Genomic DNA, 15,452 nt, shown 5'->3' on the forward strand with positions numbered 1-15,452 from the left:
TATCCAACTTGAATGTTATAGGCCACTTCCATATCAAGAAATTCTTGATCAGAGAACCAGAAATTCGGACATCAAAGATAACATTCTAAAGAAACTAAAAAGTGATTCCCTTGCAAAAAACCGCAAAATTTGTACGTAATTTTGGAGCACTTACGTCGTTCTAGCATAATAGTGCCTCAATTTCAAAATGAGTTTCGGCAATCGTAAGCTTCGAATATTGTTTGTGGCGGAAAGTTTTCAACCAATTATCGGGTAATGGATAGTGCCAAGCAGGTATATAATCTCGATAATCGCAACGATTCTAGTTTACTTTTCAAAATATTTAAAACATTACATTAACTCATTCGGAGAAAAAATGTTGAAGAAATCATTATTGACAAAACCAAAAAAACTTTCATATCGTATTCCTATTCTACTGATACTCTTAAACTGCCATCGATAACAGTTGGAAGAACGTATAATCTTCGATGTTACAAAGATTTATCACATCCGATGTACTACCGAGGTTCTGCTGTTACTGGGTGAATCGGCAACTATTTTGTGAATGGTTCCAAAATCAGTTTGTATCGAAAGCTTGTCAGTTTTTAACGAAAAAAAAAAAAAATAAAATAGGTGGGTTATATCTATGATATAACCGCAAGGTTGACGTGGGACTACCTTAGCTTAGCAATCATTTGTTTGTATTGATTAAATTTTTGATTGAATGAAATTATTTCCGAATTCAATTCAACATTATTGCTTTGTGAGTAAAAAGATTGTGTAATGCCAGTTGAGGTCAATTCATGCATTGTGATAGATTATGTTCTTCGTTGCAAGTAAATTCAATGACAGTCTTTTCACGTTTGGTATGATGACATCTTGGTCTGTCTTAGACATACACATTTCAATCGGAATAAAAATGCCCCCGATTTGCATGTATTTGCAATTCCGAGTTCTCAGACTTGCAATGCCAATTCTCCCACGCTCGATGGGTATGAAGTCTGTGATGGGAAACACATTTGAGTCTGAACAAAAATGCTCCCGACTTACATGTATTTGCAATGCCAATTTCCCCACGCTCCTTGGATTTGAAGTCTGTGTTAGGGAAACAAATTTCAGTCGGAAGAAAAATACACCCGACTTTCATGTGCTTGCAAAGCGGATTCTCACAGGTACATTGATTCGAAGTCCGTGTAAGGGAAACAGGTCGGTTGGAAACAAAAATACCCCCTACTTGCATGTATGTTTGTTAAGCGAATTCCCGCAGGTACGCTGATTTTGAAGTCTGTGTTCGGAAAACCGTAAATTGGGCCAATCAAAACTAGGCAGTTAGAGCGTTTGGATAACGCTTGAAATTTCACAGTTATTCAATTGTTTATCTAATGAAAAATATCATTTTATTAATTGCGATAGAAGCGTGGAAATATTCCGTATCAATTGATGCAAACATCTTTCCGATTCAGTAAGAAATGTTCGAGTTATAAGCATTTGGAATCTTTCATTTTTTCCTGTATGTTCTGTGTTTGGGTTTTCATTTTACCCCCCATATACTCCGGTTAGACGTAGTCCCACGTCAAAAAAAAAAACTACAACCTGAAACCGTTTTTAATATGATGAATAACATTGAGGAGATTAAATTTTCTCTGATATCAGAATAATATACGCTTTTTCTACAAATGATGAATGCAGTATTTATTGCTCAACCAGTGGATCAGGGAATAATCCGAAATATAAAACTAATCTACCGAGAAAAATTAGAATCGTCAGTGTTAAATTCAGAAATACTGAACAAGGCACTAAAGAACGTTTAAAGATGTATTATTTTGGATTTTTTGACTATTCGAGTCTTGGTACCATGTTTATAATTCTATGTCAAACTTGTTTATGATTCTTGCTCCTGAAACTCAAATAAAGGGTGTGTCACATCAAATTGCATCACAGAAAAAACGCTGTAGAAATTTAATTTTTAGGAATTATATCTTCAGTTTTCGCTTAAAATCAGATAAGAATGAATAGATTACGTTGGCCATGCTTCACTGTCAATTTTTCGTAAATTTGGAAAAATTTCGTCGAACGAAAAGAGCGTCGTGAATTAATCCTGCGCACTCATTTCGAGAATCCGGAGTTGTCACATCGGGACATCGGTAAGATGCTGGGAATCGTCCAATCCACGGTCAGCAGAGTACTAAAACGATACTTCGAGAACCTAACCATCGACCGGAAGGTGAAGAACGGCAAAAATGGATGCTCCGTCAGTGAAAAAGATCACAAGCGCGTAGTTAAGCAGTTTAGACGTGATCCGAGAAGTTCGGTCCGATATGTCGCCAATAAGCTGAATTTGTCAAGTTCATTCGTCCAGCGGACCAAGCAGCGGGAGGGCCTGCGTACATACAAGGTTCAGAAGGCTCCTAACCGCGACGAAAGGCAAAACATGGTGGGTAAGACGCGAGCCCGGAAGCTGTACACCGAAATGCTGACGAAGCCGCATTGCCTGGTAATGGACGACGAAACCTACGTCAAAGCGGACTTTCGTCAGCTGCCGGGCCTGTTGTTCTTCTCCGCAGAGGACAAATTCAGCGTTCCGGAGGAGATTCGCAAGCAGAAACTATCCAAGTTTGCCAAAAAGTACATGGTGTGGCAAGCGATCTGCTCTTGCGGAAAGCGGAGCGCCCCCTTCATGATGACCGGCACGGTAAACGGGTAGGTTTACCTTAAGGTGAAGGTGGAAGCTAGCCATTGTAGTAGTATAGGTAAACCCTCGTGTAAAAATGGGGTAATAGTGTTTGTGAGAGAAGAGCAAAGCACACGTAAATAGATCAATTCACTTATCAGACTGTGTGGCGCTTCATTGACACGAGTCTTTGAATACATTTGAAAAAAAAAAAACAAATAACAATTCAATACTAAAGTAAAATGTATGAACGATATGTTCCGATGAACAATTGCTAATATAAATATATATAGAAGGTGCATTTGCATATGATTCTGATAATACGCGAGCGTAACATGAGCAAATTTATAACATATGCGAATTGGGGCTCTTTTGGTATTAACAAGTTCTTCCGCATAGTAACTCGATGTTGATAATTCCTTAATATTTTCCTTCGTTGATCGTATTGTTTTCACATATTCACGTTAGAAAGCCTTAACCCTTCTCTTCGTTGGTCGAGGCATTTAGATTGAATTTAATACTTTTCCGTGTACTGTTTTTGAAAGCATAGGCAGCCTTGGCAGTGTTCCGAGCTCTGCAATACAATTTTCTTACCCAATGTTAAAGTTGCTAAAACTTACATTATAGACCCATTCAACGTAAAAATAATAATTGTATTGATATCAACACAATTTTATTCTATTGATTTTCATGACATGGGACGCTATGACTCCGGAATAACATTTTATTGAGTGGTTTTTATAGCTGTTTCGATGATGTTGTTTGGCATCAGTGTCGAAAAAATAACGATGCTTCCACCAATACAAACAAAACCATCGCAGAAGATTGAAAAACGAAAATTTAACTTTCAGAGCACTTGCTCGAGTTTTCCGACGTTGTTCACTATACAGTGCGACAGCAGATGAAAATTTAATATCTTGTGAGTAATCGATTAGAGTTTGGTTGATATTACTTGATGGGAAGTGTGCGAAAACGATCATTTTCTTCACACTGTTTCGCAAAATTATTGATTTTCGGGCGAGAGGTGAGGGAGGGAGATGAAAGAAATGAGCGCCATTGTGGCAGCCATTTGTGGCTAGCTTCCACCTTCACCTTAAGGAGTGCCTACAGAAGCGCTTACTACCACTATTGAAGCAGCACGAGGGCCCGACCATCTTCTGGCCGGATCTCGCTTCGTGCCACTATTCAAAGGACGTGTTGGAGTGGTACGAAGCCAACGGTGTCACCTTCGTGCCAAAGGAAATGAACCCGCCCAACGCGCCGGAGCTTCACCCAATAGAGAAATATTGGGCGATTATGAAGCAGGCCCTCCGGAAGAACCCAAAAGTAGTCAAATCGGAGGCGGACTTCAAGAGAAAATGGATTTCTGTTCCAAAAAAAACTACAACCTGACGTTGTACAGAACCTTATGGACGAGGTAAAGAGGAAGGTGCGAGCATACGGGCTTGGGCTCGAAGTATGAATAAAAAGAAAATGCCAAAAGTTGTTTAATAGTTTTTATTTTACTGTCTAAAATTTTCAAAAGGATCGGTCTACTGGGCGAATTTCTACAGCGTTTTTTCCGTGATGCAATTTGATGTTACACACCCTTTAGTTGTACAGAAACTAGAAAAAGAAAGAATGTGTCACAGTGTTACATGTTATCATTATTGAGAATGGCCAATCAGAAAGGATTGAAGATATTCATTTTGAGCAAGATGAAGAAGTAGGGGAACCGCGGGTAGGATGGATAGTGGGGGTATGATGGACAGGTGGTTGATTTGTACAGTTGCATTATAAATTTCAAATTTCTGTTGATGGGAACCCCTTCCACTTGCTATTCTACAATATTTAAACCATCCTATTACAATGAATACTAATCAAAAGTGGAATAGGGAAACAAAAACCGAAAATCAAACATGATTCCGCGTGTGAATGTAATTTTTGCGGCTTCGATATTAAGCATTTCGAGTGATTTAATTGCAAAATTGAATTCGCTGATGGTTATATTTCGGTTTGTGAGTTGATAGAGAAGCGATATTAGGTATGTACGGAGAAGTAAATTCATTCGTAAGTGGTAAATTTGAAGTATTGAATGATTGCACTGGAATGTAAAGGGAAGAATACCCCTCAAAGCAATATAAAAACTGCTTTTATACCCACATCGATAAAAAAGTTCTACTTTTCGGCTTGTTTTAATTTCAGTAAAAAACATGAAAATCCACATTTATATAAAACATTTGACAAATTATTTCGAAAACCAGTATATTGAACTGCAAGAAACTGCTTCTAAGTTTTGGAAAACATGAGTTTCAAAGATACAATTGAAGTTTTCCTTAACATGTTCGACTTACCCCCATCTCCCCTAAGAGAATGCATACAGATATCAACTGGAAATAACAAATCTGAAAAAAGGGGAGGTTTATATCTATGATATAACCGCAAAGTTGACGTGCGACCACCGTTGGCTTAAAAATCATTTGTTCTCATTGATTAAATTATTGATTGAATGAAACAATTTTTCAAATTCAATTGAATTCAACATATTTGCTGTGTAAGTAAAGAATTTGAATAAACGCCATGTAATGTAAGGCACTTTGGTTATGATGGATGTGTTAGGGAACATACTTTGATGGAAACAAAAATTCCCCCAACTCGCATGTAGAGGAGATCTGTTTAAAACGCGCCTGCCGGGCAATTTGATCCGCCTGGTTCTCTCGTGAACCAGCAAGAATAGAAATACAATGGTTACAGGCAATCGTGCTAATCAATGATAGAATCATACCATGATGCAAGTTTTACATTTGTAACATGCTTTAAAAAAATAAGAAAAATAATTTTCTTTGGAAGCGACACCATTTCTATAAGGTTTTTGTTGCTTGCTACCGATTCAGATGCGATAACTGTTAGTCATATTTATTTAGTCAAGTTCCCAGTGGATATCTCAGATTGAGAAAACGATAAGATTCATTTCGTTCTCAATTTGATATTTTTCGCATCAGCTTACCATCGGGCAGTACGGCATACCCTCGATAGGGAAAATTTGCTCGCTTTCGGCCGGATAACATTCTCACGAGTGAAATTGCTTGTATGTGCCAGATGATTTTTTCAAATATCTCTGCATGGCACGAATAAATGTCTTCAAATATAATCATAATGAACAAAAATGAGCAAACCATCACGATATTTCTAAATCATGTTCGATAAATCACACAAACAATTGTTTTCACATACTTTGAAATGACCTCAGCATGTTTTCACTAAATTAAATGTCTTCAAAACGAAAACATGTCTTTACATCTGGCATCTATATCATGTGCTCAGAGAATGTAGGAAAAAAAGAGCGCGGACTGGAGAATTAATGCACGAATATTGTGAGAACACGCTCACCGGAGAAACGGTTTCTCCGCTTCGATGGTGGGCATGAAGTGAATAGATTGATGAAATCTCTCATTCATACAAGCTGTTTCTCTGAACTTTATGAATAGTCTCTGAGAGGAACAGCTTATGAGCATATTATACTTCTGTTGGGCCATTTAACACCGTGTGAATGGAAAATATAAAATTTTGGCGCCTTACTTGAGCTTGAGCTTGAGCTTGGATAGACTGTACACTTCGTTGTTGCTCTCCGTGATTGACCTGAATCAACCAAATTGCACAAAGAACACACAGAATGACGCTTGGTACTAGCAAATCATTCTCGTTGTGCAATTTTCGGTGATTCGAGCATTAAATGGTCAATAACGACGCCGGACACGTCCTTACAGTCACCTGGGGAAGGGAAGGAATGTTAGTATGATAATCGCCGCCCGAAGACCAGAAGGGTCGCCTCTATAACATGGTTCCCTAGCGATTGTCATGGGAGGGATAAATGTGAAAGTTCGAGAATCAGGATTCACTGCGGTAAGCGATGTGATTCTATAAACACGAACTCTGGACTAATTGTCGATTGGACGTCCCCAAATTGATATGCTATATTTCTGATTTATCGCGAATAACACTCTGTTATCTCAAAACGCAACGTCGAAGATATCGAAGGGCAGCCTGAAAAGGCAAACCGAGAGAACTCCTCATCAATAATAACAATTATTGATAGTTACAGATCAAATCAAACCGTCTCTATGCGACCCATCCCTGTGTGAATCCCACCCTGTGCGACCCTGGCTATTCGACTTTATTCGCGATGACGGCGGAATAGTGTCGAAATCTGGATACGACATTAGTTTGCATGAGGCCGGCTATTCTCCATCACATTAGTGGGCCCTAAAGTAGTTTTAAATTGCTAAAATTTGCATGAATTTTTTTTCTTGGCGTTATTTACCTACTAGAAGTACGTTATTGTGACTCTAATTTAAGCTATTTTCTATGAATTTTCAGATATTTTTGCCAAAACTTACCATTATAATATAAAATTATAATTAGATACAATTTATGTATGATACTTTTCACTACTTGCAAGAAAAAGTGATTTTCATTTACATAGAGTACTAATCTGTTTGGGATAAATAATTTGCATTCATAATTTTAGTTTCATTTCTTCTGCAACCCCATATTGTCATGCCTACTCCCCCATTCCGTAATACGGAGCTCAATACCGTCAACGCGGATTATTGGTACGTTTAGTTCGTGCAATGTAAGATCAGATTTACCTAAAAAAAATCGCACAAAAAGTGTCACACATATAGGGAACCACACAAAAAAAAATCGCACAAAAACGGATCTACCCGCAAACAGGGCCCATCTAGTGGTAGTGCAACCAGGCCAACGGAATGAGGCAAACAAAATCCACGGTGAATACATATTAAGGCGATATACTCCAGAATAATTTTGTCGATCGTTAACAAACATTGTAAAATATTTATTTGAATACAGTGGATGGAGCGTTATAGGAACATAATAAATTATGTAACTCAACGTATTATGTTTCATTCTACGCACGAAATCAGTTTATTCTAGAAAACAAAATGATTTTTATTTGGTGTGCTCAAATATATGCACCAAGATAGTAATGACGTCATTTATTTTTTCATTCGACCCAGTTGTTTAGTACTGGCAATATATTACCTTATTCTATATACCGTGCCAAAAACTAACCCTTCACCGCGCCACGTAACACGCAGGAAACGACAGAATGAAGAGAAACACACCTGAGGCGCTCAGAAGGGATGGCGTGTGAGTGACTCTGTCGATTCTCTCTCCACCAACTCTCTCCACCACCAAAAACTCAGCTGCAAATACAATCCATTTTGAATCCTATAGAAACCGATAAATGAGGCTCTTTCCTATCGTCCACATTGCCAAAACTAGCTGGGAATGCGTTTGCAGCTAAGTCACTACCAGAAGAGAGAGCCGGCGGAGAGAAAATCGACCACGTCACCCACACTTCCATCCATCTGAAGGCGTCGCATAATAATATGTTAAAAAAATCGTTGAGCAACTTTTATTTTCTCCTTGCAGTGCACAGAGCGAATGTAAAACGAATTACAGAAACCTATACTACTTATACCACTTAGGGGCTGTCCATATACCACGTGGACAACTTTAGGGGGGGTAGGAGTTACGAAAATGTCCACGTTTGTCCACGATGAGGGGGGAGGGGCTTTTGATAATGTCCACGTGGACACGTTAACTATTTTTTAAAGTAAAACATTCAAGTTAATAGTCAAAATTGAATGAGATTTGTTTTGTATTTACACGATTTTTTGAAACTCTTTCCTGAAATGTGTAAAGGGTGTGTCACATCAAATTGCATCACTTTTGAAAATTTTAGACAGTAAAATAAAAACTATTAAACAACTTTTGGCATTTTCTTTTTATTCATACTTCGAGCCCAAGCCCGTATGCTCGCACCTTCCTCTTTACCCCGTCCATAAGGTTCTGTACAACGTCAGGTTGTAGTTTTTTTTGAACAGAAATCCATTTTCTCTTGAAGTCGCCGCCGTCTTGAAGTTCGCCGCCGATTTGACAACTTTTGGGTTCTTCCGGAGGGCCTGCTTCATAATCGCCCAATATTTCTCTATTGGGCGAAGCTTCAGCGCGTTGGGCGGGTTCATTTCCTTTGGCACGAAGGTGACCCCGTTTATGCGGCCAGAAGATGGTCGGGCCCTCGTGCTGCTTCAATAGTGGTAGTAAGCGCTTCTGTAGGCACTCCTTAAGGTAAACCTGCCCGTTTACCGTGCCGGTCATCACGAAGGGGGCGCTCCGCTTTCCGCAAGAGCAGTTCGCTTGCCACACCATGTACTTTTTGGCAAACTTGGATAGTTTCTGCTTGCGAATCTCCTCCGGAACGCTGAATTTGTCCTCTGCGGAGAAGAACAACAGGCCCGGCAGCTGACGAAAGTCCGCTTTGACGTAGGTTTCGTCGTCCATTACCAGGCAATGCGGCTTCGTCAGCATTTCAGTGTACAGCTTCCGGGCTCGCGTCTTCCCCACCATGTTTTGCCTTCCGTCGCGGTTAGGAGCCTTCTGAACCTTGTATGTACGCAGGCCTTCCCGCTGCTTGGTCCGCTGGACGAATGAACTTGACGAATTCAGCTTATTGGCGACATCCCGGACCGAACTTCTCGGATCACTTCTAAACTGCTTAACTACGCGCTTGTGATCTTTTTCACTGACGGAGCATCCATTTTTGCCGTTCTTCACCTTCCGGTCGATGGTTAGGTTCTCGAAGTATCGTTTTAGTACTCTGCTGACCGTGGATTGGACGATTCCCAGCATCTTACCGATGTCCCGATGTGACAACTCCGGACTCTCGAAATGAGTGCGCAGGATTAATTCACGACGCTTTTTTTCGTTCGACGACATTTTTCCAAATTTACGAAAAATTGACAGTGAAGCATGGCCAACGTGATCTGTACACTCTTATCTGAATATAAGCGGAAGCTGAAGATAAGATAATTCCTAAAAATTAAATTTCTACAGCGTTTTTTCCGTGATGCAATTTGATGTGACACACCCTTTATTCTGAAGGTAACGCACATGAACTAGGATCCAGCAATTTATTCCAATCGGTTATAGAGGGCCATTAAATCCGTCAGGATAAAGACACCTAATAACACAAAGAATGTTGTAGTATTAAAAATCACGACTTAAGTGCGGGTTGAATTCAGCTTTTGCTCTTGATGACAAAACTGTTTGGTTTTTTTTTCGAGAACTCTCAAGGATTTCTGAGCGAACGAACAACAAATTCTTCCATGAGTGTACGGGCCGTATCTCTGGAAATCTATTTCTTGCAATGATGTTGCTCTTCATTGATGTCTGGTAATTTTGACGTGGGACTACGTCTAACCGGAATATATGGAGGGTAAAATGAAAACCTAAACACAGAACATGCAGGAAAAAATGAAAGATTTCGAATGCTTATAGCTCGAACATTTCGTACTGGATAGGAGAGATGTTTGTATCACTTGATAGGGAATATTTCTACGCATCTATCGCAACTAACAAAATGTTGTTTTTCATTAGATAAACAATTGAATAACTGTAAAATATTAGGCGTTATCTAAACGCCCTAACTGCCTCGTTTTGATTGGCCCGATTTACGGTTTCCCTAACACAGCCATCAAAACCAAGCAGCCTTGGGGAAATCGGCATTGCAAATACATGAAAGTAGGGGGACTTTTGTTCTCATCGAAAAATGTTCCCTAACACAGACTTTAAAACCAAGCAGCGAAATCGGCATTGCAAATACCCGAAAGAGCCTAGAGGCGAGTGAACTGAAAAGTTTAAACTCTCTTAAAGCCAAAAATAAGAAGAAGAACACACGAAAGTAGGGGGAGCTTTTGTTCCCACCGAAATGTGTTCCCTAATAGAGATTTCTAAACCAAGGTGCCTGGAGAAATCGGTATTTCAAATTCATGCAAGTCGGGGGTATTTTTGTTCCGACTGGAATGTGTTTCCCTAACACAGACTTCAAATCCATGAAGCGTGGGGAAATCGGCATTGCGAATTCATACAAATCGGGGGTATTTTTGTTCCGATTGAAATGTGTTTCCCTAACACAGACTTCAAAACCGAGGTTTCTGGGGAAATCGGCTCTGCAAATAAATGCAAACTGCGAGTACTTTTGTCCTCGCTTGCCTTTGTGCAGAGTGGAATATGTCTGTCCTAACATGATCTTCTAAACTTAGGAACCTGGGAAAATCGTGCAGACACTAGAAGCGAATGAACTTCCCAGTTTCAAGCAAATTCGAGATTCGAGAGGTATGTACACTTTTGGGATGTAAACTTCAGAGGGAAATGTAAAATAGAATAATCGTTTGATAATTTTTTTGTTGTCTTTATTGGAAAGATTTTCAGCCTTAGGCTGGTTCATCAAACGTTTGATAATTCTTCCGTACATATATTTTGTTCTAGTCATCATACCAAACGTAAAAGGTCCGTCAATAAATTTACTTGTAACGAAGAACAATCAATCACAATAAATGAATTGACTTTACACGGCATTTGTTCATATTTTTCACTCACAGAGCAAATATATTGAACTCAATTGAATTTGGAAACTGTTTCATTCAATCAAGAATTTAATCAATACAAACGAATGATTGCTAAGCTAAGGTAGTTCCACGTGAACCTTGCGGTTATATCATAGATATAACCCACTCATTTTTTGTAATAAACTTCTTTTGAGTTGTCTGGAAAGTTCATGCTGCTACTGCTGATTAATTAAAAGAAAAAATTAATCCTTGATGCACATGAATTAGTAGATTCGCTACAGATGTCGAAAATCACCATTCATGAGAAACGAAACATCACGAAAAACATGCATGCAACAATGCATGCACTACATATTAACCCATATTACGGAACCCGATCGGATTTGACATATCGCAATCCGAACGAAATAAACTTTGGCATTCTGCATTTCAAGGTTGCAACATTTGTACAATCCGATAGGATTTGACTCGATCAGATTAACGGGGATAGATACACGAATTTCGGACGTTTCTTCGAACTCCGAAAAAGTAATACAAAGAATATTTTTACCATCCATTATATCACTATTTGTTTATCTATCTTTCAACATTAAAACAAAAATTGAACGGAAAAAATATAAGGTAAGGCTATAATTTTTATCAATAAACATATGGAATAGAAAATGAAAACAAGCTTGAAATGAAATTTAAACGAAAAAAATAGTATTTCTTGATTTTTTCCTCAAAACCGGTGGAATGTCCACGTGGACAACAGGGGGAGGGGTATAAGGAATGTCCACGCTTGTCCACGGAGGGGAAGGGGGGTGTCTAAAATCATGCTTTTTCTGTCCACGTGGTATGTGGACAGCCCCTTATCTTGCAGAACTTATCTCATTCTCTCATTTGCAAACCGATGCGAAATCACGTCGGCGATGAATATGGTACGATGTCGATGGCCCACTGTGCACTGTATATACACATGACTCGAGTGAGAGTACCATGTATAAGGAAGAAAAAACAAACACATTGAAAGCGAGCACTTAATTTAAAATAAATTTTCCATGTAGCTCGGATCATATATTTATATTAGAAACTATATGCAGGTTCGAAAACATAATTGCTTGATTCCACTGAACAGAACCGTTAGTTCACTCGAAAATGCTCTCTTTCTAGCGCAAAAGTACATCAAAAATCCACACAGACCGAAGAAAAGTTAGACAGAGCAACTACACTTTTATCCTGAACCGATGCACAATCCGAAGCAATTTTTCTTTTTGCACGCGTTATATAACCATAAAACTTATATAAAAACGTATATAGCCGACATAATCACAAAATTTCAGCAAAAACAGGAAGTGGGTTATATCTATTGTATAACCGCAAGGGTGACGTAGGACTATCGTTGATTTAGAGATCATTTGTTTGAAGTTGAATCTAAATCCATTCTGAATGAATGAATAAATTAATATTTTGGGGACTTCGAAAACGAGAGCGTTACGTTGGAGGCACAAGGTTTTATGCATCCAATATAGGATACGAAAAACCTTGCTCTGAAGAATAATCTTCAAAAGCTTTCCTGCTAACTGTACTTGATTGACAAATCACAAACCCAAATGTATTATATGGATATTTTATGGATAGAAAACATTAAAATAAACTCTATCGCTTGAATGTAATTTTCAATTCCAAGGGGAACTGGCACATTATTTTCCAGCAACGATTAGATATTTCCACATTTTCCTCGATACTGGAAGCCCACCAGTGGTTAATGCTAATTCGATAACCATCTGTTAATAGCACTTGATTGACACATATTTGGTCACAGTGTTACATGGATAGAAAACATTCAAATAAACTCTTTCACATGAATGTATTTTTAAATTCCCAGAGGAACTGGCAGATTATTTTCCAGCAATGATTAGATCTTTCCGGAACTTTCTCGATGCTGAATGGCATCCAAACGGAAAGAATTCTGCGCGTGTATGTGTCGATCCTTCGCCGTCCACCTCCTCCAGCACGTTTGGCAACGATGTTGTCTTGTCGATGTCCTCACGAAAAATGAATGTGTCTCACCACCAGAATATCGCTTAAGTATGCTTTTTGTGTGTGATTGAATCGAGAGAAGGTGTGGTTTACGATGGCAATTTGGAAGGCAAACTAGAGGGGAATGAACTCTCTGAGCTCGAAACTTTCGGCGACTGAGCAATAATAGATTGCGTACGCATACAATATTGGATACGGAAATATCCTACTGATGGGGAAGAATAATGTTCAGAAGCATTTCTGCTAATTACACTTGGTTGAAAAATTACAAAATCAAATGTATTTGATCGCTGTGTTATATGGTTAGAAAACATTAAAATAAACTCTTTCACATGAATGTATTTTTAAATTCCCAGAGGAACTGGCAGATTATTTTCCAGAAATGATTAGATCTTTCCGGAACATTCTCGATGCTGAATGGCATCCAAACGGAAAGAATTCCGCGCGTGTATATGTGTGTATTGATGTCTTCCCGGGGAACCGTTTGTGGCATCACTCTCCTCCTGATGGATTCCCTTCTGGCCTAGGGTGCACAAACAGGCTCTTGGTGACACCGTTCATCCGCGCTTTCATGATAAACGAAGAGCTTCACCACAACAGCGACAACATGCTCCAATCGCTGTTCAATTAGAATTGAGTGGATTTCCGAGTGGCGCTCGCTTATATACCGATTGGTGATTTCAATAGCCTGTTTTGAAAGCAATTTTAAGACTATTGAAACAAGTTTTTGGATGAAAAAGTAACAAGTATAGAACGCGTAGACATTTTATCTTTCGAATGAAGTGTTTATCATACCATTTCGTTTAGTTGTTTAGGAGCTATTAACGCTCAAAATCTCGGTCTCCGGCGTAACGCTTTCGTTTTCGAAACTTTGATTTTACACCCCGGTATAGAAATGAAAGACGTAGCCCTACGTCAAAACTATTTCGGAATGTTTTAGAAATAGAAGTTCTTCACAGCACCGACGGTCGCTATCACAGTTAAGACCTGAGCAATATAAAATTTGGGTGCCTTACAAAATAAAATTCGTAGCACTTTTGTTATTCAGTATCTAAAATACAGATCGATTACAGATGACTGAGAGTTAACTAATCTACGTACTGACGTAGTTATCTTAAATTTTAAGAGAACGGTCAAGATAAATCCTTTCTCGCTTAGGGGGTGCGTATTACACTATTTCGTGGATTCCCCCTGACACGTTGATTTGGATGGCTGTGTTAGGGGAGACACTTCAATGGGAACAAAAATCCCCTCCCCCATCCCGCATGTATTTGCAAAGCGGACTCCCCTAGGTACTCTGATTTTGATGGCTGTGTTAGGGAAACCGTAAACCGGACCAATCAAAACGAGGCAGATCAGGCGTTTAGATAACGCTTAACAATTCATTGTTGTTCAAATGTTTATCCCATGGAAATAACATTTTACTCATTGTGATAGATGCGTAGAAATATTTCCTATCAATTGATACAAACATCTTTCCGAAAAAGTGTTTCGATTCTACATTTTGGACACTGATTTTTTCATTACAACAAAAAAACATGTTTCGAATATATCACGTTTGCATAATATCACGCGAAAATTTTGACGTAGAACTACGTCTTTCATTGAGGGTGCCAAATCAGAAAACAGGTCACGTTTTTATGAAATAAAGTTAACGTTAATAAATATTTTTGCCGCGGACGGATTTTGGCGATTCACATACTAAACGAAGCGGAAATTCCCTAAGATTTGTTTAATATGCTATACATTAGAATCCCCTGATTTGTGAATGGTTAAAATTCATGAAAACATTAAGCGTTTCTATTTTCCCATACATTTGTTCTGTCCATTTGTGTGCTTTCCCGAACAGAGCTGTCAATAACGAGCAACTTGTCGACGACCAACGGAGGGGAAAACGTAGGATTTACAGTCTCCGTGAACAAAAGAAAAGTAGAAGAATGAAGGGGAATACTCGCCTAGAGTATAAACAGTGGATCTCGCTGAGGCAAACTTTCATTCGGCATCGGACTGTTGAGCAATCCAGTTCACTTTGCTTTCGCTGCGCTTCGATCTAAGATTGGACCCCACCAGTGGTAATCCAACTTGAATATCGTCGTTTGGTTTTTCTGTTCGTTTTTCGCGTTATTCGTAACGTGTGTTTTCCTTTCCGCGTCATAAATTGAACGCTTCGCGTTGTGTGTGATGAGCAAGAAGAAGAGGAAGGCAGGCTCGAGCCCTGCAAAAACTAACACATTGCCAGGGGCAATAAAATTTCGAGGCAAACGTCATCTAATGAACCGTGCCTTCGCGAGTGTGACGCCGCATCGAACAACAGCGAAGTAGGCCATTTCGGAGCGTCGGTTGAAAAAGTAAACGCCGTTACCCAG

General features: G+C 39.1%; 1 long non-coding RNA gene across 1 annotated transcript in view; it reads right to left on the minus strand.

Annotated features, from left to right (window-relative positions):
* The window catches only part of LOC129779693 (uncharacterized), a 62,616-nt gene that overhangs the window by 25,932 nt on the left and 21,232 nt on the right, over positions 1-15,452 (minus strand). The window lies entirely within an intron of this gene.

Source organism: Toxorhynchites rutilus, chromosome 3 (genome assembly GCF_029784135.1).
Source record: "Toxorhynchites rutilus septentrionalis strain SRP chromosome 3, ASM2978413v1, whole genome shotgun sequence".
NCBI classification, from domain to species: domain Eukaryota; kingdom Metazoa; phylum Arthropoda; class Insecta; order Diptera; family Culicidae; genus Toxorhynchites; species Toxorhynchites rutilus.